The 21,504-nt window shown below is 47.6% G+C and overlaps 1 protein-coding gene across 2 annotated transcripts in view; it reads right to left on the bottom strand.

Moving 5' to 3' along the window:
* The window catches only part of Bdh1 (3-hydroxybutyrate dehydrogenase 1), a 36,204-nt gene extending 22,558 nt beyond the window's left edge, over positions 1 to 13,646 (bottom strand). Inside the window, exon 1 of one of the 2 annotated variants that reach the window (XM_076942775.1) lies at positions 13,505 to 13,646. The gene's annotated coding sequence lies outside the window, so the exon portion shown is untranslated. Of the gene's footprint in view, positions 1 to 7,718; positions 7,929 to 13,504 lie in introns of those variants that run through there. The other variant, XM_034515171.2, reaches the window with a different exon arrangement.
* Between the last annotated feature and the right edge of the window lie 7,858 nt (positions 13,647 to 21,504).

The following is a 21,504-nucleotide window of genomic DNA, read 5'->3' as shown; positions in this document are numbered from 1 at the left end:
GTAGCAGTAGCAGGAAATCATCCTGCCATAACTAGGCCCTGCTCAAGGTACAGCCTCATGGGATGGAGAACCGAGATACAAGGTGTACCAACAGTCACAGGGCAACCATGGATGAAGGGTCACCCATGTGTGACAGGCAACGTCGAACTAGGCCAGTGATCCTCAAACTGGGCTATAGCAACCATGGGGGAGCTGACTTGGGGACATAACCAGGGGAAGGTACATCCAGCTTTGCGACATCATCTGTTAAAGCTCATGTCCAAGAACTGTACGGCTGAGTTCTGAAAGTCACAAAACTATAATGCTTTAAAGGAAGTTTATAATTTTGTGTTGGCCCACATTTGTAGCTGTCCTCAGCGTTATGTGACCTACAGGCCTCAGGTCTGACACACCTGGTGGCGAGTCCTCTGTGAGAGCGGCATGTAAGCATTTCACAACCTCTTAACCACTGAGCTGGGGGCTCAGGGGCTTGGTTTCTAACTCAGTGCTGTTCTGTCATCCAGGTTCCTGATATCACACCACCCATCTGTGGTGATCAGGACACCAACCTTCACTCACAGCATATCCCCATCCTCTGACGGTGGCTTTTGCAGCCCCACACCACAGATCACTTGGCTCAGCAAGCCACCTCCTCCCCCCACCCCTAGGGATTACTGAATTAGTAAGTAATCCCTAGAATCTAGGCCCTAGAGCAGAGTCTGGAGCTACAAGATGAGAGCAGAGACTCCACATTACAGCATTTAAAACATTAAACACACACACACACACTGGGTGGTGATGGCGCACGCCTTTAATCCCAGCACTTGGGAGGCAGAGGCAGGGGGATTTCTGAGTTCGAGGCCAGCCTGGTCTACAGAGTGAGTTCCAGGACAGCCAGGACTACACAGAGAAACCCTGTCTTGAAAAACCAAAACACACACACACACACACACACACACACACACACACACACACACGCATATAGCTGCATATTTTTCCCGTAAATTGGGAGGAGCTAAGATGGGAGGAGGAAGGAGAGGAAGAGGAGGAGAAAGGAGAGGAAGACAAGAAGGGAGAGGAGGAGCAAGGAGAGAGAGGACCAGAGAGAGGGGAATATGGCAGTGGATGGATACATGTCTCTAGCAGTCAAAGGTAGTTGATATATCTAGGTTGGGTATTGGGTTACACTTCTAATTGTGTGGGCATCTTGTTATTGAGCATTACCAAACATATAAAGCCTTTGGATAATCTAAGCATTAGAGTCTCATTTCTACCAGGTACCGTGTGGATGGCGGGATGGTCTGGGCCCAGCCCTTCCTTGTGGAAGATTGGCAGAGCCATCTCCCATGCTGGCGTCTCATGGGTGGCAGGGCTGGTGTCTCTGGCTGCCTGAGCCAAGTGGCGGCTAAGATGGAGGCTGATTAAGAACAATCTAGATTGAGTGCCACTGATTTTAAAATATTACCACCACAACACACACACACACACACACACACACACACACACACACACTCCAGGCAGGGTAGTCCATGTTTGCAATCCTAGCATGTGGGTGGCTGAGGCAGGAGAATTTCAAGTTGGAAGTCAGCCTAGACTATACAGCAAGTTCCTCAGTAGCCTGGGCTATAAGACTCTGCCAATTGGCTGGAGAGATGGTTCAGAGGTTAAGAGCACTGACTGCTCTTCCAGAGGTCCTGAGTTCAATTCCCAGCAACTACATGGTGGCTCGAAACCATCTGTAATGAAATCTGATACCTTCTTCTGTTGTGTCTGAATACAGCTACAGTGTACTCATATAAATAAAATAAATAAGTCCTTTAAAAAAAAAAGACTCTGCCAACAACAACAACAAACTCCCAAAACCAAAACAAAGCAAAACAGTAACAAAAACAAAACCTGCACACAATGAGAAAACAAAGGCCACATATACACCCTCTCATCCTTCCCATTTAAGGTTAAATTGAAGTACTTCAACGATGTCATACGTCACATGGTGCCACAGGAGGCCCTACTCAGCACCATGGTGATTCAATATCACATCTACAAATCAAGACTAGTAATAAGATGGCTGAGTATCGGCCAACCGATCCATCCTAGGTGCTCTACCCGATGACATTCCCAAAGTTTCCTCCTCTGCAGGTGAAAAATAGTTCACTTAGGATTGGAGGGGTGGCTCGGTGGTTAGAACTCCAATTCCATCGAATCCAACACCCTCCCTCTTCTGACCTCTTCAGGTACCACGCATGGGCGTGGTGCAATGGCACGCACAAAGGCAAAACACTCATACACATCAAGTAAAAAAATTAAACAAAAATTTACTAATTTCCATAGTAAAAGAGAACAGTCAATTAAATCTGTCCTTTTCAAACTTCAAACTGAGATTTAAGGCTCAAACAGTATCTAGATCATGGCAGCCTTAGGCTAGTCAACAAGCCAACCTAGACAATGCTCACCAAAGGAGGCAGGCAGAGGCCTGTTGAATTCCCAGGACAGGCAGACAGGCCTCTGACTTGTGTTACTTCTGTTGTTCTTGAACTTGGTCTCTTTTGTACTCCTGATCCTGGGTCACTCCCATTCACACCTCCTCTTTTGTTTGTTTTGTTTTTCAGAGACAAGGTCTCTCTTCCTGTAACCTGGGCTGTCTTAGAACTCCGGTAGTAGACCAGGCTGGCCTTGAAGTCACAAAGATATGCCAGCTCTACCTCCTGAACACTGGGATTAAAGACCTGTGCTACCACTGCCCTGTTCTCTGAATCACTTTCTCACTTTGCTCAGTTTGCTCACTTTCCAGCAGTGTCTCAGGCATGTCTGATGAGGCCGATCTCCTCAGCTTCAGGGCCTCCATCATGGCTGAGGCTGGGAGGGGGTCTTCTGTCCCTTCAGGTTTTGGAGTGGCCGCTATTCATTACCTGTTGTGGTTTAAATATGGTTGTTTCCTAGGAAACTCCATGTTGAAATGTAGGGAGGAGGGGGCTAGGGATGGAATCTAGGGCTCCAGACATGTAAGCAAATGTTCTACTGAGCTGTCCCCCCAAGTCCATCAGACTAAGATCTGACCGTCGTTGTGGCAGTGTTGGGACGTGGGGGTAATTAGGCAAAATCATCTTCAGCTACAGAGAAAACTCAAGGCTAGCTTGAGTTCCAAGAGATTACAGAAGCAAATAAGACCCAAACTGAAACAAGCAAACAAACAGGCAATCAGGAGCCAGGTTGGTGGTACCCATAATCTCAACACTTGGGAGGCTGGGGCAGAGGAAACACACATTTGAGACCAACCAGCACGGGCTACATAAGAAGCTCTCTGGTTCTTAAGTAACAAAAAAGTGATTTCATAATTAGGAGGAATTAGTGCCTTCCTGGGAGAGATGTTACTCCCCTGGGGCTGCATGAGTTCCTTTCAGAAAAGGTCTTTATGAAGCAATCCATCTGCTGCATTCACCTCATTCAAACAAGTGACCACTTCCTGCTGTGCCATGAACCGCATTGGACCCTGAACAGCATAGGGCCCTCATCAGAAGCTGTACTTTGGACTTCCAGGGCTCCAGAACCCAAAAGTCAAACTAAACCTCTTTTCTTTCAAAGTTGTCAGTCTCAGGTATTCTGTTACGGCAACAGAACCATGCAAAGTCACTCCCCCTTTTTCAGGTGCTCCAAGCAACATACAGCATGACTCTGTAGGTCCGTGCCCCTTAAACCCCACACTACTCTTAGTTTATTTAACTTTCTTCAATTGAGACAAAGCCTTGTGAGACCAGAGGCCTGGCCCATCTTGGCACCTTGAGGGTAGGAATGCACCATGCAACCCAGACTGAAGTTCCCATGGCAGGTCCCTGCAAGGAGAGCCTGACTTGGCCCCTGTAGAAGACTCAGGCCAGAGTTGGCCTCATTCTTTCCAGGATGCCATGTGCTGAATACCCAGCTGAACACACACAACTCCACCTCCTCCCACCACAACTGAAGCCTGGTCACTCTGCTGCTGGCTGATTTCAAATGCAGTCTGTAATTAAAGACCTTCCCCAGCCCTTGGCTCACTGCCTGTGGAAGAAAATGCTTCAGCATAATCTGCAAATAGAGGGTTGCTTTCAACTTAGTTTTCCTTAGATTCAGCAGAATGTAAAGTGCTTTAGTCAAAATAGCTTAAAGCGCATAAACGCACAGGCCTTTGAATTATGTCGACACATATGCAATGTATCCTTGTCGGCTACTGGGTGTCCTGCACTGTAAAGTGAGTACCTCGCAGAGGGAATAGCTGCCAGCTTTGCAGTGTGTCAGTAGTTGTTAGGGTAAGTTTTTCTCAGAAGAGGAAGGGCATCTGCAGGACAGGAGTATTGGAGGTGGGAATTTGGGTGGGATGTCTAAATGGGCCTTTGGCACTGAAACATGGGAGAGAACCCTGCCCCACCGAAGGGGGTGTAAGCTGCATCCTCTGTAGGTATCCCACAGGGAAGTACCCAAGACAAAACCAAAGTCCCAAACTGATAGCCTACAGCTAAATTTGGCCACTTTACATTTCCAATAATTATTTGTTTCAGTCCAGTGGTCAGTTGTGGTTTGCTTCATTTTGTTTGGGGTATCAGAGCCTGAAGCCAGTGCTCTGCTCAGGCTCTACCACTGAACCCCACTCCCTGTCCAGCTTAGCACTCCAAGTTAATACAGAGAGGCAGGGGAGCTATACTTGAACCAAATAAAAACATTCCACAATGTCACCTTTGAGTTTGCCTGGACACTACAGGAGACTGAATTAAAAGACGCTGAAGCAGAAAGACGTAGGTTATACTCCAGGCATTTTCCTTCTAACCATTTAGTGGTTTTGTTTGTTCCTCAGAAGTGCTTCAGAAGAATCAGGCAGCATGTTTTAAAAACCTTGTTCAAATAGATGCCTGCCAGCCCTCTGAGAGAGAATCATCTGGACAGGAAGCCTAAGGGGATTACACACACAGGAGCATCATCCTCACCATCCACGAATCACAAATGCAGAGAGAATCATCTGGACAGGAAGCCTAAGGGGATTACACACACAGGAGTATCATCCTCACCATCCATGAATCACAAATGCAGATATAAGTCACAACTAGTCTCAATGGAGTTCATAAAGCCAAGGAGTTAGCTGTACACCCCCGTTCGGCAAAGACACACCAAATGCTGGCACCTGGATCTGCCCAGGGGACTCTGGGCACAGATGAAGTACTATATGGTTGACACCGTGTCACTGAGTCTATTAATCCCTCTTCTCAGGCTCCTCCAAGCCCTCAGGATCTACTCCCCACAGCTATAGCTGCACAAGGAGATGGCCTGTCCCATGACCCTCGATGAGTTAGATGATCCAAGACGACCCCAGGAAAGACATGAGGGAGAGGAGCTATGCTTAGACTCTGAGGGGAGGGAGGTGGAGGTGGATCCTGCTGAATGCTGTCATTAAGTCATCTGCCTTCCATTCGGAGAATGGCTCACTGTTGACCTTATAATGACAAGAGGATGTCTGCCTCCCTCTCCCACTCATTGGTGCTCCCCCAAAGAGAACATGTTTCCAGAGCTGTCAAATCACTATAATTACAATGGCCAGACTAAGAGAACATTCCATGCTTAGGAGAACAGGGCTCGCCTGCCAAGGGCAAGGCCAACTACGGATGCTGTCTCAGGGTTCCATTCCTGGTCTGTTCTTACCATATCATGAGCTTTCATAGCTGTATTATTTACATGCTATCATTGTTATAAATCTACATGTCATTATCATTATTGTAATATTAATATATTGTTATCAACATCTATCATTTGTTATTACATCAACATGCTAAGGGTTTATTTCCAGCTCAGCCTTTGCCCCAAATTCCAGCCTTAGGTATACAACTTACTACTTCACACCTAACTGATACAAATAACAACTCCTCCACCATGTGGTTGCTGGGAATTGAACTCAGGACCTCTGGAACAACAGTCAGTACTCTAACCACTGAGCCATCTCTCTAGCCCCAGGCTACTCTTTCTAATTGCCTACACCTAAAATCAATCTCTCAACAGGGACTGTAATCCCAGCTACTCCGGAAGCTGAGGCAGGTGGTTAAAGCTTTCCTGGGCTGTAAGTCCAAGGTCAGTCTAGGTAACTTAGTGGGACATTAACCCAAAACAATAGAAATCAGGTTGAAGATGTAACTCAGTGGTAAGCGCTTATTATCATCCGTGACGCCTTAGTTCCAACCCTTCGCAGAGGAAAAAAACAAACAACAAACAAAACAAAAACATCTTCCCCCTCTGGATCTATGTAATTACAATCACCTAGTCATTGTATATTGGAGTTCATAACTACTCAAGAGCCCTAACCGTCTGTCCCACGTACACTGTGAGCACCCCAATAGGACTCAGGTGGTAAGTCACTGGCTTCTAGGTTTCCTCTATAGATTTATTGTTTAGAAATCATGAACGAGACATAAATGTCTCCGTTCAGCTTTCTGGCCTGCTAGGTTGTCTATACCCAGTGCTTCAGGACGAATCTGATGTCGAAAGACAGACATCTGCTGCGTCATAAATATCCTGGCAAGAGGAAGTCTCTGCAGCTTGCCCAAATGAGAACGTCTGGGCTAGACAGTGACTCTGCAACTGCTGACTATGGGCCGACTTTGGCTCACTGGCTGGAAAAACATGCGATGGATGATATGCCGCCTCCTCCTGGAAGGAGCAGCCACAGGGTTAGGGAAAAGGACGTCAGAGCCCCACCCAGATGCGCAGATCCAAGCAATCCTGGCGCCTTCCAGCAGTCAAGCGGTAGGATGGAGTCACACAGGCGCCTCCTCCCCCACGCAGCGCCAAACGTCGCTCTAGACGCGCAGCCAATCCCAGCGCTGCGGTCCCTTCCAGCAGGCTACAGGGCTACAGGGCGGGGACCAAGGGGGCTCGGCCACGGCTGCGCTCCCATTGGCTGAGGCTGCACCGCCTAGACAAAGCCGCACTGTCCTCCAGCCGTTGCACTGGGCTGACTGCCGGCCTGGCGATGCCAAGGCCCCCCGCCACTTGGGCATCCCAGACGACCCCCGCGGCGCCACCACCATGCCCGAACCTTCTCCTCCTCTTTCCCCAGCACCGAGGCCCACCCAGTCTCCACCAACCCTGGCTCTGCTAAAGCTCACGCGACTGGACCCGTGGCCTCACCGCTGTCCAGCATCCTTTCCGAGCAGAGGAGGCGCTGCCAAAATCCCGAGAACAGAGCCTAGTGGAGGCCACGGAAGGAGGGGGACGGACGTGGAAAAAGGTCGGGAGATGGGTCAGGACCGCGCAGTGCCTTCCGAAGGCTGCCTCAGTGGCTTCGACCCAGGCTCGGCCTTAGACTACGAAGTGACCTTGGGCCAGTTCCCTCCACTCTTGCGGCCTCCGTTCCCTTCCGTGAAATCGTGCGGGCAGTGAACGATGAGTGCGGAAGGTTTCACCTGAGGCCACGCGGCCGCATGATCAACCCTGGGCCTCTGGTAGCGATAATAAAGGACCTTGTTCCTGGAGGCGCGCACCGAGTTGGCCAGAGGCCAGCAGAGGGTGGCGGGTGCAGACCACCTGGGGCCGAGGCAGAGGGATCAATCGGTCCATCTCTGCTTCCTCCTCTTAGGCCACAGGGCTGTCTAGAGGACACGATGTCCCTGCCCTACCCGCCTTCCAAGGACCCGGCTCCGTAGCCGCGCCGGGCTAACCCAAACCAAGCAGACCGAGCTGGTGTGCAGCACCCGAGCTACCCCGATGAAGACCCTCCCTCTTACCCCAAAGCGAGCCGGCAGGGGGTTGGACTGGTGCGCTCGTCTGAACTCAGTGCTGTGCAGGTGCTCGCGCTTGTGGCTTGGAGTTGGCGCGTTGCCTAGGTTTCCCAAGACTCTCTCCTGAACCCCTAAACCCACGGCCTCCTGCTTCTGACACCCGGATGTGCCTTACACACTCCGGTGCATGCGTTAGGGCTGCGCCGGGCGGGGCCCGACGGCAGACAGCGCGGAGGCGGGGAGTGCTCAGGCGCAGCCTCCTTAGCCCTCCTTAGCCCGGCCTGGCTCTGCTCCAGTCAAGGGTGCCCCTAATCTCTAGACTCCCCGGAGGTAAACCTGCTCATGCAGGTTCATCTTGATCCAAGCCTGGTACAGATAGATCCTCACTGTCATCTGATCTTCGCTTTCTGGATCCTGGGGGGTGGGGAGAAGAGGCAAAAGGTGCGAGAAGGTTTCAGCCCCCAGCCCACCCCCAAAACCAGCTAGCCGGCGCCGTTCCAGGAAGTGAAGAAACTTCTTCCTGGTCTTTTGTGTTTGCTGTCTTTAAAACTCATCGGGGCTAAATGGTTAGTTGGTTGACTTTTGAATGTCATTTAACGATATGACACTTAAATTTTTTTCTCCTGAGGGTCTTTAACATATCGCAGTTTCCCAAGGTTTCACCAGAGGGACTGTGCGCATAGTCTTCAGGGTCAGTCAGCAATAAATGAACTCTCCTCAACTCCCACTACTTCGAGACACTTGTTTCCAGGATGTGAAACAAGCTGAGGAACGACACCAGAATCTATTAGGGATGAGCTATGTTTAGATAAATGACATAAGGACTGCGTAGAAAGAGACTGCAAAGATGAACGCCCCGGGGAAGTATGGGGACAATAGGGGACCGAGGCTTTAAAGAAACCTGCCAGTCAGGTCCCCGGATGAGGACTGAGGCTGCGGGCTCCCTTTTTACGCCCCTCTTCTGGTACCCAGAGCGCTGAAGACCGGGAGAATCCAGAAAAGAGAACGCCTTAGTTCTTTGAGCCCATTTCAAGCCAGACTCAAGTGACTCGGAATGCCACTTGACTACTTGAGTGACTCAGTAGATGGTGCCGTAATCCATAACAATAAATTTCTATACTGTAAACTAGCGCATGGGTTTAATCCCTGCACTCATTCGGGAGACAGAGGTAGACAGATCTCTGAGTTCAAGACTAGTCTGGTCTACAGAGTGAGTTCTGGGACAGCCAGTACTACACAGAGAAACCCTGTCTCAAAAACGGAATAAAATAATAACAATAATAATAATCCACCCCCCCAAACCACCCACAATCATAAAAATCTATAATCATTAGAGTATACTATGTCACCAGGTAACACTTTATGCCATGCTAGAAGAGTTAATTTTCCCACCTAGAAAAGCTGTAGATTCTAACTTTGGTCTAAGAATTATGTGTAAAGACTCTGATAATTAGTTGAACTCTTTGACTTTACCTTAAACAACTTTTGCTTCAGATTTTTTTGGGGTTTTTGTTTTGTTTTGTTTTTGTTTTTGTTTTTGTTTTTTGTTTTTTTTTCGAGACAGGGTTTCTCTGTGTAGTCCTGGCTGTTCTGGAACTCACTCTGTAGACCAGGCTGGCCTGGAACTCAGAAATCCGCCTGCCTCTGCCTCCCAAGTGCTGGGATTAAAGGCGTGCCACCACCGCCTGGCTTGCTTCAGAATCTTTACAGCCCAGCTTTGCTGGTGTTACCTGAGAAGCCCCTGCCCCACCTGTACCTGTGCTTCCTGGCTTCCGGGGTCCCTGTCACAGCCTCTAGAATGCCTGCAGCAACCCACTGCCCTCTGACACTGGCTAAGCCAGAGACAACGGCACCAGGACTCTCTTTGACCAATATTACCCCCTCGAGACCCAAATCTGCCACTCATTATGCCCCTTGACTGTGCTGAGGTGAGTCTAGTACTTCCTGCTATGACAGTACCCATGGGGTCTGTGGTAGTGAGAAAGGTGACCAACTCAGCTGCACATCCTTTTTCAGGCCACCCTCCCATCCCCATTTGACTACAGGGAGACACACTCCTGTTCCTGGAGATTTATTTGCTTTGTAGCTTTGAAGTGAGTCCCAATGGTTGACTAGGTGAGTAGCTTGTTTGCTGTGATAATGACATACAGAGCAATCCTCTTCCCAGAATGTTCTACCACACATGATCAGACCATGTGCATGAGTTATCAACCTCGACTACTAGATTCCAAACCATAGAGCGCCCCCAAGAGTTGTACCCTCAGGGAGATCACAAGGCCACCCTGAGCAGTCTCGTCCACCAGCACACTGCCTTCTAGCAAGCAGCGCCTCCTCCCCAGTGCCTTTTGTAATATCTGGGTGGTCAAACCATCTCTCCTAAGAGCGTATAGAAAGGTATGCCTTGGGTGCTTGCTAGACTTTATATGCACAGAGGAAACAGGGAACCACTTGACTCTCAAAAGTGGCATCTAAATTAAACAGAAATTAGGTGTGGTTAATGTATTTTGTCTATGGAGTGTGTTCCCTGTGAGATTTTTCTTCTCCCCACTTTAAATACATTTTATTATTATTATCATTATTATCATTATTGTTATAGGCAGATTTAACGGCAAGCACTACCACACCTGGCTCTTTTCCCACTTTTAAACATTATAAAAAACAAACTTCTCTGTATGCCAGTAAGCCTTGTGATTGGTGAAAATGTTCTTTCGTCACCCCGTTATCCATGTAAAGGAGATTCATATCCCAAATAAGCTATCAATATGCATGCCCTCCTCTGTTGCCACTTTGGGAGGCATGGGAACCCAGATGAAGCCAGTGGTTGCTTCAAGGAGGCATTCGGCGCTTACTTCAGGCTCTTCCAACCCTGCTAATGAAGAACTGGTTTGTTGGGTTTGGGACTTCATGCTTTTATTTCTCAAATGCCCTACCCTCGAGGGCATCACTAACACCGTGGAAATAAGCAAGAAATGGCCACGCCCAGAAGAAAGGTTTTGACTGGGTGAAAGTCAGGCAGGACTGAGAGTCAGTCAGACACAACTGGGCCCCGGCCGCATCTCAGTTCATTCTCTCCCTAGTACAGGGCAGCATCTCAGTTCGTTCTCTCCCTAGTACAGTTCTGCCTGCTAATTTGGGAACTGGAGAAAAGGCTTGGCGGTGAATCTGAACACATGAAGCAGAAACCTGTGGGAACCAGGTCCCTCTAAGCAAGACATGTGCCAAGATGTGCCTTCCCTGCATCTCACTGCCCTGACAGAAGACCTGAGGTCAGGCTCTTTAGCACCTATGCATTTCACCTGAACCACCAGAGGGCGCTGTTGCAAATACAGGTTTGGCAGGGAAATGATCTTTGCTATGTACGGATATGAGACGCATGCATGAGCTAAGTGAGTCAGCAGGAGTCCTACTGTAAGTCTTCTGAAAAAGGGACAGAGACGTGCAGTGAGAGTGGGGCCCCCAGGCGAGGTTTCACAGAAGAATCAGCCTTCTGAAAGAGTCTCAGAAACCGCAACACCCAAGCTCCCCTGCTGAATCAGATCCTCATGACCTCCTAATTCACACGTTGCCCAATGCCAGCCCTTAGTTAATATCTTTCTCCTTTCTGGACTCTGGCCCCGTGTGCCTCTGCTCCCTGCTGGTAGTGGAGAGAGCAGCATCTGCTTGGTGCAGACTAAACCATGCGGTTAGCCACCTCCAAGCCTTCACCGAACCGGGTGTGTGGTCCTCTATGAGGAGATCGTTGTGGCGAGAAATCAGTGGTTCCATCTGCTACCCCAGACCCCACAGATTTTCTGTTTTGGTGCAATTGGGTTTTTCTTTTAAACTGGAGGCCTGGGGAGATGGCACGGGATGTTGGGGGGTGGGGTGGAGGGCGTGGGGGTGGAGCCAAAGCCTTGACTGAATCCAAAACCCCAATACGCATAAAAAGACAAATGTGTTTGCACATCTGTAATTTCAATACTTCTATATCAAGATGGAAGGCAGAGACAGGAGAGTTTTCCAGAAGCTCATGGACCAGCCAAGCTGGAATATGCTGCCCAGAATCAAAACAGACCCCGCCTCATGGTGGAAGGGAGAACAGACTCTCTAAAGTTGACCTCTGACCTCCACACAAGTGTAGAGGTATGTGAATGCCTGCACACAAACACACACACAGAGAGAGAGAGAGAGAGAGAGAGAGAGAGAGAGAGAGAGAAACATTCTTAATCTTACGAATTTTTCAAGTATCAAGTCGCTTATTTTACAATAGGCAGTGAAGACAAAAAGCCCAATAAAAGTTTCTAAATCAAATTGTGGGACTCCAGGTGGTGTGTTGCGGAAAGACTTTGACAGTTGACCCTAATGTGACTGTTAAACTGAAATCTGCAGATCAAAGAGAAGTGGAGGGGGCTTCCCATCCCCTATGGTAAACAGGGAAGAGAGCCCAAAGGAAGCAGAGGTGGGGTGGGGGGTGGGACAGGAATCAGGGAAGGTACACACCCACCCACCTCCTTTCTGTCTCAGGTTTGGGGATCTGGGCTTTTAAAAGAATTTCAGTTCTGGGAATAGAGCCCAAGGCCTTGTGCACACAAGGCAATCACTCTACCACTGAGATAAATCCCCAGCCCTTCCCCTTCTCCTGACTAGCATTTGTAGAGTGCCGGTGAATAGACTAGCCTTTAAATCTAAGCAAAGCTCTTTTGGGGTCATTGGGTTTGTTTGTTTGTTTAGTGCTAACTCACTCTTGACCCCAGCCTAGCCTGGAGCCAGCCTTCCTTTTTTTCTAGTCTTGTTAGTGCAGGGATTACAGGTGTATGCCTCCGTGCCAGTCTTTATTGGAATCCTTGAAAAGGACTGAGTACAAGCAGATAATAAAAAGTCATGCGTCTGAGCTGCTCTGTCACACCCCCAGCAACAACAAACTGTCAGACTCCTTCAGCTCCACACACTGAGCTCTTGTGCCCTCAGAACTGTGCTGTTTCAGAAATTCAGTAAACCACTGAGGAGAGCCCGCTTTCAATAACACTTAGCGTTTTCAACAAACAATAGCACTTAGTGGGTTATCACTGCACCAATCACTGTGCCAAGTGCCTCTCTGCTTCACACCCCTCAATTCTGCCACCATCCTGAAAGCAACCTGAGACCTTTTATATTTTATAGCCGAGCATCTATGCCATCTATTTTATACATATCTACGACTATCTGTCTGTCTGTCTGTCTGTCTATCTATCATCACCCAGGTTAGGTTTTTCGGGGAATGAGGAAGGAGGTTTCTGGGTATTGAACTCAGGGTCTTGTGCTGAGGACACACTACTACTGACCCCTCCCCCAGCCTTATAACCCCAATTTATGAGGCATTTGGAGTAGAGACTCTTTCTATAGCAGGTTCAGCGCTGTCTCTGTAGTTTCCGGGTTATGTGGAAACGCTTCACAGTGGTTCCTCATACAGTAGCCAGCTTCTGATACTCTCAAGCTGCCCTTGAACTCACAAACCTCCTACTTCAGCCTTCTGATTTGGGGAACTCTAGGTGTGTGCCACTATACCTGGCCCATAGAAACCTTTAAGTGTATATAGTACATGGGACACAGCTCTCAATGCTTAAATCTGATTTCATTTTCTATACTTCGAAGTCTTTTTTTTTTTTTAAGTTTTAAAAAAAAGATACACAGTTACATGTTTAGTTCACATTTTTTTTTCCTTTCATTTCTGCCTGTTGGGACCGGAGTTAAAACCTGGCTTTTTCATTTGCAAAGCTACTTAGCCTTTCTGTTTGGGTTCTTCTGCAGGATTCTAAGGGTCAGCCTTCTCTTACCTCAGCCAGCACAGTGAGGTGGTGTCTGCAGCACCTACCAGCACGCCGAGCCCCCTCCAGACAGTGACCAGTCAGATACCCCAGAACCCTCTTACTCCCCAGCAGGGTGTAATATCCGCTCAGGGAAATCTCTCCAGGCTTGATGTGTTTCCTTCCAATGCTTTACCTGGGAATGAAAATTCCCACACAAGTCTGACAGAAAAGCCACCTACTGATAAGATACAGTATTGAGCTTCTGGATGTCCACGTGTTTGTCATTGACTGGACAAAGTTCAGGTTTGCTACTGTTTGTTTTACGTTTAAACTGTCTGTAAATTTGACCCTCTGGCAAGCAGAAGATCAAGGGTAGAAGCTGCAGCTAAGGGACACACACACACACACACACACACACACACACACACACACACACCGGAGCTCCCTGCCAGGCACGTGTAGGCACAAGTCAGCCCTAGCCTGAGCAGGATGGGGACCAGCCAGAGAACCCTGACCATGCCAGGATGCACAACCTGAGGAAGCGCTTCAAATGTTTCAGGAACTTTGTACAGAGTCACTTGCAAGGAGATTGGGGCAAACTTTATACCCTTTGAGTGTTGGGAAAGTCTGTGGATGCCTGGCATGCTGGGATCCCTCAAGGGCATCCCTTAGAATTGCCACAGGAAGCACAGTGGAAAATGGAGCTGGGTTACAGTGGTGACCCAGGTTGATCTCTTCAGAAAAGGGGGATTGGTCACCTTGCCAGTAACAAGCTGAGGCAGCTGAAGCGATTCCTGAGGTCAAGGGAATCAAAGTCGTAGATGACACCATGTGACAGTCACTAAGTCTGTTCTGAGAATTTAGTTCTTGTCACCTTATGACCACGGCTATGTGTGTATAACAATACCTATATTTCCTTCTGTTTCTTTTACATTTATTGATTTTTATTTCATGTGCATTGGTGTTTTGCCTGCATGTATGTCTATATGAAGATATCAGATTCCCAAGAACTGGAGTTACAAACAGCTATGAGCTGCCATGTAGGTACTAGGAATTGAATCTAGATCCTCTGGAGGAGCAGCCAGTGCTCTTAACCCCTTGCCATCTCTCCAGCCCCTCCTTCTGTTTCTTATCCTTCTGTTGTGTAACGGAAGATGTGCTGAGTTGAGGCTGGAGAGAAACTCAGTGTTTAAGAGTGCACAGTACTCCAACAAAGTACCCCCAGAGTTTGGTTCCTAGCATGGATGTCAGGCAACTCAGAACTGTCTGTAATGCCAGCTTCCGAGGATCTGACACTGTCTACTGATCTATAAGGGCACTTCTACTCATGTGCACCCCGCTACTCATACACACATGCACACACTCATACATACCACACACATACACACCACACACATGCACACACTCATACACATCACACACATACACACTACACATATACACATTTGCACACACTCATACACACCACACACATACACACATGCACACACTCATACACATCACACACATACACACTACACACATACACATATGCACACACTCATACACACCACACACATACACACCTGTAATGGCCCGAGCTGCCCCTTCGCTTGGGAGCCACTATGTCGCAGCCTACACTGCCCAGCTTAGGGGCCACTGTGTCCCAGCCTGCACTGCTCCACACTTTGGGGCTAAGTGCTCTGGTCTGCGGGGATCAGACAACAGGATCTAGCAAGAGAGAGAGTGGGGCAAAGAAAAAGTGAAAAGTGGGGAGGGAAAGAGACACGAAGAATGGAGGCAAGACAGGGTGTGTGGGCAAGTCTCTAGTCTACTTTATTGCAAGGAAATCCTAGGTATTTGTATGCACAAGCAGGGGAACACAGCTGAAGACAGTTTACCACATGCACCTTGCAGCTGGGGGCACTAAACAACAAAAGCTATGTGGGAAAAACAAGATGTTTATCAGAGTGTGCTCAGCTGTTGTAGGCTGTTGAAAACAAGTCTCTTGTCGGGGTATATGGTCCAAGATGGTTGCAAAGAGGATAGCCGCTTTCTGCTAGGAGTCGGCTCCCAACACACATGCACATACTCATATACATACCAGATGCATACACATATGCACACACTCATACACACCACACAATGCACAGACTCATGCATACTACACACATGTACATACTCATATACACCACACACATACACATACGCACACACTCATACACACCACACACATACACACGCATATACACCACACATACACAGATGCATACACACATGCATACACATACACACACACACACACACACACACACTAAAAAAATAGAGCCAGGTGTGGTAGTACAAATGTTTAATCCCCAAACTCAGAAGGCAGAGGCATTCCGATCTCTATGAGTTCTAGACCAGTGAGAGTCTGCCTCAAAAGACCAAAATAAATAAATAAGAAAAAATTTTAAAGCTTAGAAAAAGCTGTCTCCTAATATTTAAATGAATTAATAATAAATAAATAAGTAATAAAATTAATTAAACTTTTAGTCTCCTAATATTACCTGCTGGCCTTCTCTACAGAATAAACTTTTTGAGACGCTAGAAATGTGAACCAAATCCTTTAAAATGTCTCACTGGACTGAGGCTGTAGTTCAGTTGTTAGAGAGCTTACCACGAATGGCTGAGGTCAAGTTCAGTCTCCAGCAATAGAAAAAGTAGCATTTTTGAGCTCATTGAGATGGCTCAGCAGGTAAGGGTGCATGCCACCAAACACAGTAACCTGAATTCAGTCCCTGGAATCCACCCAGTGAAAGGAAAGAATCGACTCCCACAAACTGTTTTCTGACCTCAAATATGTACACGAATGCATGCACATGCATATACACACACACATCCATATCCATACACACACAAACACATACATGCACATACAAACACACTCATACATACATACTCACACACATATACATATCCATACACACACATATATGCACATATATACAGACACATACACACATACTCACATACATATACATATTCATACACACACATATATGCACATATATACAGACACATACACACATACTCACATATATATATCCATACACACATATATGCACATATATACAGATACATACACACATATACACACACATACATGTACATACACACATATACACATACATACACATACACATACATGTACATATATACACACATATACACATACATACACATACACACACATACACAGATACACACATAAATACACTCACATTTGCACATACATACGCACACATACATATGCACAAATACACATACTTACATATATACACAGACACATAGACACACACTCACAAATAAATGTTTAAATTTCTCTCCTGTATGGGCCATTTCACCTTCAAGCCTCAATACTTGTCTTTTAGAGGGAAGGCCATTCATAACATTGATAGTTTGATGAGTTTTGCAATATATGTATATTCATAGTATATATTTGTAATAGTATATATATATGCACAGTATATATTTTATATAAATGAACAACCCTACTAAAATACCCACTCAAAGTGATCTGAACTCCCAGTTGGACCCTGGGACAAACTTGAAACAGATTCTTCACTGGAATGGTCACTCTTTCTTTTTGAGAGTGGCAGTGAAGGACCTTATCCTGGGGCCTGGAGGACAGGCCAAAGGTAAGAGCATTGGCCTCAAGCCAACCCTGGACGTGGCATTGCTTACTTTAACTCTGTCCTGAAGTGTCTGCGGTCACTGCCCTTGAGGTATTCACTGCCTGTGGAGGGGACAGGCCCTGCCTGCAGAGGGGACAGTTCACTCTGCTCTAGGACAACCTGGCCAGGTGATACAAGATGTGATGAGGTGGGGGCCGGGACAGGCGGGGAATCCTGGACCAGGGAGAAAGTATAAAGGACCACTTGCAGCCCGCTGCTTGCCAGGCACCATGTGACACATAATACATTATCTATGTCAGCTTCTGCGGGCACGGTCCATGGTCCACGGCCAACAGTATTCTTTCCAATATGGACAGCATGTTGGACATCCCTTTGAGATAGATACATGAATACCACCTCAATCACAGCCTCTGATGCAAAAAGCAAGGTCGATGGTCAGTAATCCCTTTATAAATGGTTTGATCAATGGTACCCTTTGCTGTAGACAGCAGGAGTTTCCTATGTGCAGGCAAGGACAGAGCCCTACTATGGAAAAAAAGAAAATCAAGTTTTACAACACAAAGAGGATCAGCATAGATCCAGAGCATGGGAAAAAGACAGCTATGTCTGAATATGTAAGGATACCGCGTTGCCAGGCATGGTAGCACACACCTTTAATCCCAGCCCTCAGGAAGCAGAGGCAAGCAGATCTCTGTGAGTACCAGGCCAGCCAGGGCTATGTAGAGAGACCCTATCTCAAAAATAAAAAAACAAACCAAAAACAACAGGAATAATAGCAGTCCTCTTAGTATGTACGTATACATCCTCAGAAGCCCCCTCCCCCCATGACAGTTGATGACACACTCCTGCTGTGATGCTTGCATGTTCTCTGTGTTCTAACTCATAAAATGCAACTTTTCCTCTTTTTTTTTCCATCTCCCCTTTCACCACACTGCTCTTGTCCTAACACTCTGGACTTTCTCTCCTCCCCCTCCCTCCCCTCCATCTTCCTGTTCCTCTCTTTCCTTCTACCCCCATGCAGCTGCTCACAGACTTCCACTAAGTCTGATTCCTTTCTTTGGCTCCCCCTCAGAGTGTCTAACTTTTCTTTCTCCTAACCATCTCACTCCCCTGACAACTGTCCAATCCTGCAGTCTTCACTGTCAAGTACCAACAATACTGTCCCTGAATTTCCTTCTGAGACCATTTAAAATTCTTTTGTCAACAAGACCAGTAAGGTGCAAGAGAGCCCCAAGTCATCAGTAACAGGATGATGGGAAAAGGAACGTTCCTTCAGGTCCAGATCAGGTTCAGGAGTGGCCTTAACAGAAACAGCAGTTGCCTTCAGGCTCAAATGTAGAGACGAGGGGTTATTTTTCCTCCAACTCATTATTTTGAAAAGAAGTTTAAGTGGGTGATATAGCTTTGTGGGAAAGCACATTCCTAACTTGCATTTAAAAAGTTGTTTGCGTGTGTGTGTGTGTGTGTGTGTGTGTGTGTGTGTGTGTACACCAGAGTACAACCTTGGGTATTGTTCATCTTGCTTTCCTTGTGTTTTGAGGCAGAGCCTCTCACTAGCCTAGAACTCATCAAGTAGGTTAGACTGGCTGTCCAGTGAACCCTGGAATCCACCTGTCTCATCACCACCTACCCAGTGCTGAGATGACAAGTGTGTACCACCACATGGTGCATACCTCTCACATGGTTGCTGGGGAATCAAACGCAGGACATGGAAGATACCTCACTTACTGAGCTGTCTCCTCAGACCCCAGACCCCACAATGGTCACATTTGCAAACACCTAAACACATAAATTAAAAAATACTTTAAAAAAAAGTTTCAAAATGCCAGGTAATCTCAAATAGTCAAGTTTCAGCCCTGACTCAAAATTAGTGGGGTCTCATGTAGTTCTCTCAAGACCTGCCAATGGAATCTGGCATGGGCTTTCAGGTACCCCTTACCTTCTGCCATATGAAGGTCTCAGTCAGATCTGGTCAGAAGTAACCTGCTGTTGACCTGGTCAATTGATGGTGGCCCCATTTCTGAGGGAACATTCTTTCTTTTCGGTATCTTCTCTCGCTCTTTAGTCCTGAAGAGCACCCCTAACAGCCAGAACCTACAAGGGTCTTGGGGAAGAAAGGCTTTTAGGGGGTGGGGAGGGTGTTCCTCCACTAGATTCATCTAGGTGACTATATTGGGCACTTGGTCTGGGTGCCCGGAGGATCCTGGCCTAAAGATTCTTTCCTCTATTGCTTTGATCACCTGTAAGAAGGTCTCTATGGGTGGCTACCCTAAGCAGAGAGTAACTAACTTACTCTTTTTTACTATAAATTTGTATCTGTACCAAAATGGAGGCCTATTCTTTTGGCTCTCTGACTCAGGACAGCCTGTAACTTTTTACAACAGGTGATCTGCCCAACCTGCCTGCAAGCAGTTTCATTGGTTCAGAGTTTCCAAGCTGGAGTCACATGACTTGTCTCAGTGCCACTCACTCATGTTTTTTTAAAAAATAAAAAAATATATAACTCTCAGGTGAATAATCAATCTCGCCAGGGCTGTTTTGTCCAGCTGCCATGGATCAGGGAAGATGTCTTTCTCCTCTGCCAGGTTCTTAGTCAACTGGGCCCTGACCATCTTTTTGTAGATGCCCTCGGATTCCTCAGCACCAGCCACAGAGAGTGGGGAGTAGGAGCTGCAGTAATTGTGCTCCTCCCCTCCACTGCTGGAGGCCACTAGAAGGGGCTAGAGGCCAAGGTCCCCACAGGCGGCTGGTGGGAAGCCACCTGGCTGCTACAGCAGTGACCCCAAAGTCCCCACCCCAGCCACGCATGCCAAACTAGGCAGCTGTCACACGCTGCCCTGCTGTCTCCATGGACAGCAGAGGGACAGAACTTTCTTCTCTTGGCGGCCAACTTGCATGGCTGGGTGGTCCAAGGGCGCTGTGCTAGGGGAGCCGCAAGCTGACACCTGTCGAGTGCGGACTGGGCGAGGGCACCCTCTATGCAGTGCTACCTGGAGAACACCCTACATGCGGTGGGTGGGCTGCTGGAACCACAGTGCACGCTCGACAAAGGACCTGCTTTTCTGCTCTGCAGAAACTCTCTTGTACCACCTCTAACTCTTTCTCTGTCATCGGCCAAGTAACTATCTTTTTAACTTAGGATGTTTAGCACAGTAGATTCAGTCCAAAATAATGTCAGTCAAAGTCCAAGAACACATAGAACGACACCCAACACACAGACAGTTCACCAAGAAAACAAGGAAAAAGCTCACCCCTGTCATGGGTGGCTCACAACCCAGGTGATACAGACAGTTACATAGAAAAACTGCCAGTGGAAGAATCCAATAACCAGATGACCTGGCCAGCCTACGCTGGACCTAATTTAACAGATTCAGACAACTTGGCCAGCCTACACTGTACCAAATTTAACAGATTTCTAACACCATCAGCAATGAACAAACACAAACCAAATTAGACACAGACACACTGCCACAAACAAAATGCTGCCCCAGGCAGCAGTGGCCAAAGACCACCTTCAAACTGAGAAGGGTCGCTCCTGACCCTATCTTCCATACAAACGAACGGGGCATCCCCCAGAGAACTGTGGCTTGCAGCGTGCCAACGTATCTATCCCGCTGCTTCCACTACCCACGAATTCCTTCCTGGAACCCAAGAACCATGACCTTATCTCAGGGTCACAAATTGCTCTCTGTGGCTTGCCCAGTTTTTGCCCCTGCCACGAGCACAGAAACCAGGCTACATAGACAGTTGCCACTGCCATGGGCAAAGACACTCCACAGACACAAAAACAAAACAACAGAAAGACAGCACACAGACCTGCTCGAGCGAGTGTGGACCTCTGATCCCTGGAGCCGTGGGGTTCTGAAAGACCATATCTCGGTGGGACCTCCAAATGTTGGAATGTTGGATTCTAAGATCCAAAGCAGGGGATGTGCTCCCCCAGAATCACACACAGACAGAGGATTTGTTGCAACAACATGTGGTTTAATGATACTGGTGCAGCAGGACTCTCTTGCAAGCTGGCAAGAAAGCCCCGAAAAAAGGCTGGGAGTAGTTCTTATACAGAGCACACAAGGGCAATCACAAAGGCTGACTCAGATTCCAGATTCGACATTACTTTCTTCCATTTGCCCAGGTTTATTACATTAAGGGTCTTGCTTCCTGACCACCTCCCATCCTGGAATGTGTCTCTGTGCTCTGGGCCTTCCAGACCCCGACCCCATAGATGGGTTCTCTTCCCTGTGGTCTGAGGAATGTTAATCAGCCTCTCCCTTCCTCTTCTGAATGTTAATCCAGCAAGTGTCCTCTGACTAAGGAATGTCCCCCTCCTGGGATGTGCCCTGGGACAGTAGGATTCTTTTAATCTTAAAT

This window comes from Arvicanthis niloticus, chromosome 12 (genome assembly GCF_011762505.2).
Source record: "Arvicanthis niloticus isolate mArvNil1 chromosome 12, mArvNil1.pat.X, whole genome shotgun sequence".
Taxonomy (NCBI): Eukaryota; Metazoa; Chordata; class Mammalia; order Rodentia; family Muridae; genus Arvicanthis; species Arvicanthis niloticus.
This window is presented reverse-complemented; position numbering and strand designations above follow the sequence as displayed.